Raw genomic sequence first — 12,144 nt, 5'->3', positions numbered from 1 at the left:
GAGTTAATTTTTGTCTCTATCAGATGACAAGAATAGTTAATTTCTGATTCACAGCAATTTGTACGTGCAGTATCACTGAAAAAAAGAAAGCGTTTGCTCTAACTCAGGCAAGATACCTAGCCAGCTTCAAGCTATCCGAAGCAGAAGACAGTACTGTCGTCTGCATTGTCGTTGTCGTCTGCGCAGTGAGCCCGTTTCGAGGTTCGAGGTGCATGTTCGAATTGCGGCAAAAACATTGTTTCTACAGGGAAGTTTGAAATACAAAGTGAATTTACACACAAAAAACAGTACGAATTAAATTAATTTTACTGGTTTCCTCGATATTTCTTTAAGCAGAGAGAGAGACAAAGCGGTCATAATGGGTCACGGAAACATCAAGGCACTGCTGCCGGCTATCGATTGTAGATGTGACTGTCCGGGTTCTCCTTTTTTTGGCGACAACCCTCACAAAATTCTGCACGTTCCTTCATCTTCTGAATGGAACTTCACTAGTCGCGCCATCCGTTGGCCGTTCGCGAAGATAAAAATGAAGCGACTAATTCGCGCGTCTTGCGAAAAACTGACTCCCAAAGTGCATATACCTGCTCTCAGCATTTATCCTAAATAAAACTCATTCCTGTTATAATCAGCTGAACCCTTTGCCCCTAGTAACAGTTCCGACCTGAGTCCACTCAATACAACACCCTCATATTTCATATATTTCTTGCTCGTGCGCGTCATCGGCGTCCAAGTTTAGACGCTAATGGATATTGCCCGAACCTTGGCCTTGCATCCGCCAACTCCTCTCCGGCGTCCAAGTATCCTCTTCGCGTAAATAGAAACCTCCGTGGATGCCGACAACTTGCGCAAACCCGCGAACGCCGTCTGTCCTTCCACCCCTTGCATCAGAAACGCCAAGATGGGCAGAATCTGAGACGCCTCCACTGAGCTCATGAAATCGCACTACTTCAGCTTCTTCCATGGTGGCAACTCTAATACAACAGATTGGTACGACATCGTATAAATAAAGGTACACGTACACAAAATGTTTTCGCACAAATGGATAAAGGCAAGGTAAGGAAACCTTGTGTCTCACGCTACGCACCTGCACCACAGAACTCTTATAATACCTAGAAATCAAGATGACAAAAAAAAGGACATCTCAACAACTGGGCCAACTTGGTAGATACGGCAAATGCGGTAGATAATGGTGTCTCCCACAAGCTCCATATGTCGTCATTGTCGTGTCGTGTCATACATATGGAGTTCAGATAGAAAAACAAGACTTGGATTGGTTTGGATACCAGGAATGCTGAAGCGGCGTTGAAGAGCCCTGGCGGCTTCCTGCTTATGGTGGCTCTCGGACTTGTATGTTTGCGAGAGGGCATCTTTCAAATCTTTCGCCCTCCTCAATTTTTCTGTGTCCGAGCCTTTCATCTAGCCTCTCCCCCTACAATTCCTCGTGCCCATAACTCCCAACGTAACATAAACACCAATGTAACTGTAATAGTGCCCTTTGAATCGCTCACGCTTATTTCGTAGAAACTGTCCAACGGACAAGCCGATTAAGGGCTAATGACCGTTGTAACTGACGGCAGACAAACCCAACGGAACAGTGTGAACTCACAGCTGGATTAACACATCAGTTCATCTGTCTCGTTGCCGCGATACGAATGGGCAAGAGCGATCAGCCAAACAAAAGACAAACATGGCACCTGCTGCAGAAAAAGTGCAGCCGCCAATTATAAAAGGCACGAGACACTCGAAAGGAGCTCCCGGGTTCAATGACACGGCTTGATACCTTTCCAAGTTCCCCTGCCGCATTCACAGGAATACACCTTTCGCCGTGTTCCTCCGGACCCCCCCGAAAACCGACCTTCGACATTTCGAGTTCGGGGTGAGACGCCTCGTCACCTGGCACGAACGCTTGAACGGGGGTCGAACCGATTACAATACAACGGTTGGTTCACGTACCGAATGTACAGGAAATTACGACCGGCAGTGGAAAGCCTAATTGTGTTGATCTAATAAAGTTGTTGTTGTTCCTAATTGTGTTGATCATACCCGAGACTTTTTTTGTTTTTTGATCAAGTGATGAACACTGTCTGGTGTTGCAATACCGCTTTTAATTTACCGCAAATTTGGGACATACATCATTTTTCAAATCTCTGTCCGCCCACTGATCCCAAGGTTGCGGGTTCGACCCCGTCCGAGGATGGCAGAAACTTAATGACAGGGTACAGGTTTCTTATTAGACACACAGTTTTCCGAGAGGCTGAGACTTTGGTGCGCGATGGGCAACCCACGGGGGGGAAATCAGCCCACAGACCGACGACCCATCGCTCAAATATCCAAGCCAAGCCAAGCCGTGGTAGCCAAGGTCATGCTGAAGACTGGGAGGTTGTGGGTTCGATCCTACCCCCCGGTTGTACTGTGTGACGTTTTCCCTGGGTTTTCCGAATACTTTCCAGTCGAATGTCGGCACAGTTCCCCCTGAAGTCGGCCCAGGACGCATACTAACCCCCCCCCTGTCTCCCACTCCTTCCTGCTGTCCTCTCTCCATCTGTCCATGTCTCTACGTCGCTCATAGCTACAGTTGCTTCGCAGCGCTAACACGGAATAAAAAAAACGTTAATGCCACGGATTAGCATTGCCTATTTCTCAGATCTAGAAGCATTCCTCCCAAGCAGCGCCTTTTAAACCGGCTTCATTATCAACTTTGCCACAGACTCGAGATGAGACGATCACTTCCGCGTGCGCACCACACTTGAAGAATATACCCCAAGCCCCACAATGTACTGAAAGTCGAGTGCAATAGGGGTGGAGGGTACGTGTCTTATCAATGTTCTTTAGTTTAATCAGTCTGTTCAAGGCCTTCCACCTACCCGTCCACCCCTATTGCACTCGACTTTCAGTACATTTTGCTGCTTGGGACCAGGAACATATCGTGATATCGCTTTCATCGTAGAACATTTTTCGGGTACTATATCGTATACGACTGAAAGGTAAACAACTTTTCCCACGAGTACCAACCAAGATACTCCACCCACGCATAACCCTTGTAAAGTCCAAATAGAAGCTCTATTGTGTCGGACATTATTCAGCTTCATTTCTTACATTCAAACCACAACGCCATGTTGACACTTTCTCACACATCAGTCATGCCTCCACACTTTCTAACTCCATCTATCTCCACTCTCCAGTGTGCCTTCGCCGGAGATCCGGAAAAATTGTCCCCGTCCGGAAAGAGAGGTTTAGGCTTGTTTTTGCAGCTCACCATGTGGTCCACGCGCCGTTTGACGAAAACTACTTTTCTTGATACTTTTCTTGCGGGGACATTTTCTCCGGGGGACGTTTTTCCAAGGGACCAGACTTGTACGTATCTTGAGTACGTACTCAAAATACAGTATTTTAAATACTTTTTCCGGTATTTTGGTACTCTACTCAATACTTTTTGCGACAAGTATTTTTAACGTACTTAAAATACCTTTTTCGGTATTTGCTATCCAGTACTCAAAATACTTTCCTTCCTCATTAAGCACACTGTGTCAAGATTTTCAGCTCACTGGAACTTAACCTTCTGTTTTTCTTTCGCGGGAATTCGGGAATTTGTCATTTATCCTCCTGTACAATAGGCTGGCCCCAGGCTTAGCCTTGTTGTCAGTAGCCACCTTCGTCAGAAAACGGTTCTTATTCATATTGCCAGGGGGACTAGGTGCAAGAGAATCCCGGCATTTATTTCCTTGGTCACCAAAGCAATAAGCACGCGCCGGAGGTTGAAAGGGGCGAGCTGACATGCACGAGGGTATACGAAGTTTTGGGTCAGAAAATATCAACAAAGTTTGCTTGGGTTCACCAAAGTTCACCAAGCATTACTTGACACAAGACCTTGAAAATGAAAGATATGCTTAAGCATGGCAGATTAAGTTTATTCCTTTCACTTGTACGACCACGTTCAGAATACGCGTTTCACTTACTGCTGATACTAAAGTGCTTTAAAGAGTATCTTAAATACTTCTGAGAGTATTTCGTAGTCTACTCAAGTTACTTTCAGTTTTGAGTATTTTGTACTCTATTTTAAATACTTTTTACGTAGAGTATTTAGTATCTTATTTTAAATACTTTTGCGCAGTATTTTGTACACGTCTGCCGGGGACTTTGTCTCCGGGGACGATTTTTCCTACACCCACGTAACCCGTACCGCATGGAGTTCGGTCGAGTTCAACTCTTGCGGTGCGTATGCTTTTTGGTTCGCCGTACTTCGTTGTCATGACAACCGTCGCTTCCGTAACGCGTGAAAATGCAACACTGTGAACCACTCATAACTTGAACGTTAACAATACGAACAAAGTAGTCCACGCAAAAGTCGTACACGTACGCGCTTACGCCAAGCTCAGCATTCCTGCGATACCAGTTGTCACCCGGAGTTAACCCGAAGTTCGCTTTCCGTGCCCTGTAGTGTCGAAGAAGGGGGCAGCTAACGGTAGTGGTAGACGAGGCAACTAACCTTTGAGACACGGCAGGGACCACGCCTATGCCTGCACTTATCTGCCTCGGTTTACAAGTAGGAAGTTAATCAGCCCAGAAAGCAAAAATAAATTGCGCGAATGTGGAGCAAGTGTGTGTGGCTCCGGGCATGCCATACCTGCCAGTGTCTTTAGAAAAGATGCCATGCAAAGACAAGTAAAAGGTGTTGCGGCACATCCTGTCGACATATTGGGTCACGGTGACGGAGGACAAGAATAGCGGCCATAATTTTGATACGACGCCTAAGTGGTTGGAGAGAACCCGGTTGGCAGAGCAGAAGTACAACATTTGCGAAAGACAGTTTTCCTCAACCCTTCTGTGCTTCTCATGCGGTCTTCCTGGCAACTAATGGGACGCGTTGCTGGAGTAAAATATATATTATATGTTACTGTTCCCCGTAATTATGTGGAAATATGTTGAAGTACCGCATTTTCCGGTGTATAACGCGCACCCCTTAAAACGGGCCGAATTTGAAAAATGTTCGATGTACAACGCGCACCGCAATGGTGCTACACGATTCTGTACTGCCACCAGTGTACACAATAAACCAAAGCGGTGTATCATATACGTATGCATATTCTATATGTGAAACACATTTAGTGAAATCCGTTAAACTCCGATGCAACAGCGTCGCTGTCATAGTATACTTGAGTGTCCTCTCTGCTTTCCGTTTCGCGTCCCTTCCCAATCACGCCATTCTTCTGAAATGAATTCAAGATAATTGACCGTTTATGAAGTCCAGTATCCCTTTCGCCGGATCTGTCAACTGACCCTAAGAGATACGGGAGAAAACCACAGCACAACCTGGAAGTGGCTAGAATTTGTACGTCACTGACCTGAAAAGGAACTCTGCAGGAAAATATTTCCGTGTATAACGCGCACCGTTAGATAACGCGCAGGACCTCTTCAGAGCACTTTTTTATTGTATAACGCGCGCGTTATACACCGGAAAATGCGGTAAGTTATACTGGGAAAAAAAAGGGCACCATTTTGTGTTTTTTAACGCTGGAACTAAATGAAAAAAAAAAAAAAATACGTGCCTAAGATCATGGAGGTCGGAAAACGATTATCAAGAACCTATTTCAACCCACTCAGCGGCGGATAAAGCTCACAAACGAAAGAAAAAATAAAAGAAAAGAAAACTGCGTAACGTTCGTTGTTCGGAATAACATAGACCGCTGTGCGGTTCGTGAACATGACCACACCTAGCGACTTTGATGTAGTTTTGAGAAGGCGGTATCTTATTTAGTGGGGCCATCTCAAACACTTCCATTTCTAGAGCGTGAGGGCACCGATACAAGAACAGATGGTCATACAGGTGAGTCTGACCTCAAGATCGCTGCTCCAATTGCGTAGGTGGTCTCCAGACACTTGGGCGGGCGTGCGGGTGGACGGATGAAACGTTCAGGCGTCGTCTCGGCTAAATGCGGAATCATCTTTGTCAAAAAAACTCGTTCAGCCGTACACTCGCACCGTTAGACACAGCCCGAACAACGCGGCCTCACCTAATGGCAACAGAGGGCGTCTTAGTCGCCCAGTTCGTAACTGGATAAGGGACCGTGTGCTGCGGCTGATAAGAGCGTGTGGCGATAAGGTTAGATCTACTATTATCAGCTTGAAGGACAGTGCCATGCCACGCAATGGCTTATCTAGAATCGCAAGCACGGGATACGGTCGTTTTGAGGTTATGTTAAAGTTGTAACTTCCTTTTTTTTTATGTATCGTCGCCGACAAGTGTCTGAAGCTGAAAGATGCCGCCTCCCAAGCAGCACAATGTACCGAAAGTCGAGTGCAATAGGGGTGGACGGTATGTGTCTTATCACTGTTCTTTAGTTTCACCAGTTCGTTCAAGGTCTTCCACATATCCGTCCACCCCTATTGCACTCGACTTTCAGTACATTGTGCTGCTTGGGCTGTTGTAGGGGCCGCACATCAAAGAAACGGATGGGATACCGCAACACATGGGGGGAGTCTGTATAAATAATACCCCTGTCACACGGGCAGTCTTCAATGATCATTGAAACCAATGACCATTGAAAATGTGTGTAGTGACACCAAGCGTGTAACGTGTCAACTTCCCAAAGAGTATTGGATTCAGTGTTCCCCTACAGGTTGACTCGTTACACGCTAGGTGGCGCTAGCGCATTTTCAATGACGATTGGTTTCAATGATCATTGAAGACCCATTGCGTGACAAGGGTATAACTGTGTTCTCATTTTGATTTTGTTGCCCACTAAGCTTCGACCGATTCACGATATCTCGTTCCCAAATCCAAGGCAACAGCTTACTTTTTTTTAAATCCCGTGTTAGCGCCGCGTAGCAACTGTGGCTATTGGCGGCGTACACACATGGACAGCAGGAACAAGTGTGTGTGTGGGGTGGGTGGGGGGGGGGTTAGTATGCACCATGGGCCGACATTCGTCTGGAAAGCCTGCTGGGAAACCCAGAAAAAACCTCAGACAGCATAGTCGGTGGCAGGGTTCGAACCCACCACCTCCCAATCTTCAGCACGACCTACCACCAACGAGCAGTCCCGCTCTGCCATCGTCAACATGTTGTCATCAACGCGTGCTAGCAGGATCGGCGTCTACTTTTCGCATCTGGGCGGACAAGTGGGAAACGTGCACATTTGGGGGCACAATGGCTTGCATTTGCATTGCAACAATTGTGCACCATGGCTCGCATTAATGGCTTGACATGTCTACCTGCTGCATGAATGACTGATGCCCAGTTTCACCTATTCTGATTAATATTTGAACAGAGATCAACGTTCCCTTAGCACTTAACTCTGCTTCTTACTTTTTCTAACTTAACTTTTGCTTCGCTACAGGGAGTTATTGTCACTGAAACATTCATCACGTCACCAACTAATGTTTGCAAAAATGGATTGAGTGAGTTTTAGCAACCCTTAATCTTGGTTCAACCTTAACCAGCATTCGTGAAACCAGGCCTAAGACACGGTTTTACTGTTGACTGTTGTAAAACTTCAAATAGAGGATCTAATTTCAAGCTTAGATGCACGAAGACCAGTCTTCCTCATTCATCCACCACAACTTGGTGCAAAGACGTAACACCTTCAAATGTATGACGTAGCAGGAAGTGACAACAGAACACAGATGTTTAGGACTGAACAAAAAGCTTTAATTGCAACTGTTTAACTACATTTTTTTTTTCTTTTTGACCATCAAGTACAAATTTGTTGTGCACAACTGCATGCTTATCATCCATCTATTTGAGTGCAACAATTGACACACCAATGTAAGAAAAAGCCCCTAAATCATTTTTATACAATCTCTTTATCTAAATTCCGTATTAAAGCTCTATTACATCATCATGATGATCAGCATGGAGTAAATTACACATGTGGGAAGAGAATATATATAATGCGTTTATATGTATATGCAGATGAACTTTTCTTATATAGACTAATTTTACTAAGGCACAGCATTAGGATAGAGCTCTTCGAAAAGAAACAGCCTTCCCCCTAAATCTTCGAGGAAGACCATGTAGTATAATGTACTTCAAGACTAATGACATGTGAGGGAAGTTCAGGACGTTCAGGGACAGAGGAATTCAAATCAGACCTCACAATGCTGTACACACACATATATACACACTAACAAGTTCCTCTTCAAATCTACAGCACTTGAGTACTCACGCAACCTTTAAAACGAAGCTCCGCTATTCCATGCTTCATTCGAGTAAACATCACAGGACAAACTGAAACCTTGAGCTCAGAAACTTTGAGCAAAATAAAAGATATGTGCCCTACAATACATGTGTAAACTTCCAATACAAACTGTGGAAACAAGAAGGCCCTTTGAATAAGAGCGAGAGAAAAAGTGGTGCATATACAGGGTGTCCCAGCTAAATGCGAACATATTCTTTAAAAAAATATATATATATCACTTTTTCCGAGATGAAATTAATTGCAATATAGCATATGCTGAAGGACACTCCTTAGGAGGGCATTAGTAAACTCCTAAGGCAATGTCTTAATTGACTTTCAATAATTAAGTTTTTAATTATAAAAGCTACGAAGTTGTCCCAATGAGAACATCTGGTACCTTCGGTCACCTGATACCGGAACCGTTTGCAGAACAAAAGTCCGCTCGCTAGAGTCCGCAAAAAATTCGTGAAGCAACGCCCTTTTTTTTTCTTTATTTTGTTCATTGCGCATCTTCGGAGACGCGTCTTTCCTTCACCCTCAATCTAAGAGGGTGAAGGAGAACTGTGCCGCCTCATGCGTCGAAGATGAGCTTTAACTTGCGGAAACAAAACAAAAACTAATGTATCGGGTGACTCTATCGGAACTGCCTTTATCTTGAGTTGCATTTTCTGTTTTCTTTTAATCTTTTTCCATGACGCAAGAGGCGATAGTGTGCTCTTTCACCTTCTCACATTGGGGGTGAAGGGAAGATGCCTCACCTAAGATGCACAATGAAAAAAAAGAAAAAAAGGTGTTCCTTCACGAATTTTTTGCGGACGATCTATCGAACGGATTTTTGTTCTAAAAACGGCTCCGGTATCAGGTGACCGAAGGGACCAGATGTTCTCGTTGGGACAACTTCGTAGCTTTTATAATTAAAAAGTTAGTTAATGAAAGTTAATTAAGACATTGCCTTAGGAGTTCGCTAATGCCCTCCTAAGGGGAGCCCTTCAGCATATGCTATATTGTAATTGATTTCATCTCGGAAAAAGTGATAAATACGTTATTAAAAAATATGTTCGTATTTAGCTGGGACACCCTCTATATACCAATGGCAAGCCCCCAAAATGGTTACAAGCTGTCAACACTTCCAGACACGTTATAAGGCACAAGAGCAATATGCTTATCATACATAATGCATTATGACAGGCTAACGTTATGTAATAGCTTGTGCAGGGAGGGACATCTACAACACAAATCACAAGTGGTTAAACGCTGACACGCATCTGAGGACACAATGTATTACAGGCAAAGGGCTGATGCAGCCTCCAAATGAAACGCTTAAAATAAACTGAGACAAGGTAGCTTTGGTTTACACACAACAACAAAAAAGAAACAAAAAAAAACAGGCAGGAAACTATCTCCAGAACAAAGCAAGACTCAAGTTAGACCCAATCCTATCCACTCATGGCAAAGAGTCCAACATGTGTTGCAGTTCACCCCCTTATTAAAATTCGGGGGCATTCATTACACGAATACCTAGATCACCACTGGAACGACACACTCCCGAGGAACTACGACCTAACACGAAACTGACGTTTCACCTCTGCCAGCCTCTTCTGAAGCATACGCTGCCGCTGCAGCTCGTGTCTGAGAGTTATTTCGATCTGTCCGTGCTGCGCTGTGAGCTGCCGCGCGTGAGCGGCAGCTTGCGAGAGGATAGCTACCTTAGCGGCCCTGGGGTTCTCTTGCAGCGCCGGGACGATGGCTCTCAGCTGCTGAAACGCCGAGCTGAGACCGTCCCTGCGCTTGCGCTCCGTCTTGTTGTGTTCCCGCCTTCGCCCAAAATCCTCGGAGTCCGAGCTGTACCGACAGCGCGTTCTTATGGGGGCGAGGCGAGGTCGTGGTGTTTCCGGGACCGCTTCGACGCGTCTCGCCCGACGTCTCTTGCTGCCGACAGTCGTCGTTCGTTTCCGACGAACCGTGGGCTCGACATTTTCGCGCTTTATTGTCGGGTTGATCACGCGACCGCTAGAGGTCATCCTGGGTGAGGGGGACGGAGCACGAGGCCGTGATCCGCGGAGAGGTGTTCGAATCGTCCTCGGCTGACCGTAGTGCTGCTGCTGCTGGCGTTCTCCGGCCACCGTCACCATATATTTTTCTTCATGTTCCTCCTCGTCATCGTCGTCATCTGCACAAAAAATATGCCCAATATAGACCCACCTCAATCTGCAAATAAAAAAAAAGAGAGAAAAGAAAGAGAAAAAGAAAAGAAAGAGAAAAAAAGAAAGAAAGAGGGGAAAAAAAGAGAAAAAGAAGAAGACAAAACGTTTGGTTATACGTTAGGAGCGTGTTCCATGAACTTTTGTCCAGCACTGTACAGATCTGTACCTTTGTATGTGCACGAAACGTTGCAATATTGTTGGCTTTCTGACTCTCTCTAAGATCAAATTCAGGGTTGTGTTACTATAGCAAGAACACTGGCATGTGAAACACGCTGTCTTACGTCACATTTCAACCAGGCCTGCACTGCAGCAACACCACTGGGCACTCAAAAGCAGGGCACACCATGTAGCCACGGATAATGAACTAGCAGTGTTTGGAGTGAACATATATTTCGAACCATGTCTTTGCAACCATTAGTGGCTAGACATGTGTACGAGGGTCGTTCAAAAAGTTCTAAGCCTCATCCAGAAGCAGTTGCAGAAACATGACAGTTTTTCACAATTTTTCTATATAGTCCCCCTTGACATCAATGCACTTGCTCCAACGACGCTCAAGCACTTCAATCCTGTCACGGAAAAAGGTGGTGTCCTGGTCCTCCAAAAAACTCCTCCACAGCACATATGACCTCATTATTGTTTCCAAAATGGCGACCACGTAGGCGGGATTTGAGTTTAGGAAATAGGCAGAAGTCTGATGGAGCCAAGTCTGGTGAGTAAGAGGGATGGGGTAGCAATTCAAAGCCACAGTTAGCTGCTTCAGCTACTGCAACCACAGCCGAGTGAACGGGCTTGTTGTCCTGGAGCGAGAACACACCTGCCCTCAGCTTCCATCTGCGATTCGACTTGATTGCTTCCTTCAGACGTGTTAATTCTGATGCATAGTACTGTCCGTTAATAGTTTTTCCCTTTTCCAGGTAGTCTATCATGACTCAGACCTTCAGCCTCCCAAAAAAAGCCACGACCTTGTCAACAGACGCTGCCCGCTTGAACTTCTTCGGGCGTGGAGAACCAGGGTGTTTCCACCGTTTGCTTTCGATCTTTGATTCAGCTTCGAAGTGATGAACTCAGGTTTCACCTGCGGTGGAAATTCTCAGGGTCAGCCTGGAAGTGTCCTGGAAATGTCAACCCCTTGCAGCTTCTGCTCTGGCATCAGCATTCTTGAGACCCACCTTGCAGACAGCTTTGCTCATCCCCAGGGTCTCAGTTAAAACAGTGTGAACTGAACCAGAACTAACGCCCATGGACTTAGCTATCTCCTGCCGCAGTAAGACGTCCGTCATCCAAAACCATACAGTGAGTGGCATCAACTTGATCATCGGTGGTTGAGGTTCTTGGACGACCTGACCCTGGCCCTCTTGAATGCAGCAGCCCACTTCTTCACAGTTGCAGAGGAAGGGGAGTCTTCAGCAATTGTCTGTACCATGTCCTCATGGATTCCCTTGGGTGCCGTACCTTTCTTTTGCAAATACTCTATGCCTGCTCGGGCCTCTGTTTTGTCCATTTTTAGATTTACTGCACTACCCTTCGCCTTTGTATGGGCCTCACCTGCGCACAAATTAAAACAAATCTGTATTAGTTTTTCCGATTCTTATAAGAAGTGGTAGTGTGCTAACAAAAATGTTCAGCTATGGCTCTTCTGAGTGAGGACTTTCTAAATGACCCTCGCACCTGCTGCATGAATGATTAAGGCCCGATTTCATCAATGCTGATTAACATTTGAACCGAGATCAACCGACCCTGAGCTTGACACTTAACTCTGCTTCA

The 12,144-nt window shown here is 45.5% G+C and overlaps 1 protein-coding gene across 1 annotated transcript in view; it reads right to left on the bottom strand.

The window, feature by feature from the left end:
- Nucleotides 1-6,006, bottom strand: part of LOC135399006 (synaptogenesis protein syg-2-like) — a 211,261-nt gene extending 205,255 nt beyond the window's left edge. Inside the window, exon 1 of the mRNA XM_064630633.1 lies at nt 5,836-6,006. The gene's annotated coding sequence lies outside the window, so the exon portion shown is untranslated. The remainder of the gene's footprint in view (nt 1-5,835) is intronic.
- Between the last annotated feature and the right edge of the window lie 6,138 nt (nt 6,007-12,144).

Source organism: Ornithodoros turicata, chromosome 6, assembly GCF_037126465.1.
Source record: "Ornithodoros turicata isolate Travis chromosome 6, ASM3712646v1, whole genome shotgun sequence".
Lineage (NCBI taxonomy): Eukaryota > Metazoa > Arthropoda > Arachnida > Ixodida > Argasidae > Ornithodoros > Ornithodoros turicata.
The sequence above is the reverse complement of the archived record's forward strand: the minus strand, read 5'-3'. Positions and strand labels throughout refer to the sequence as shown.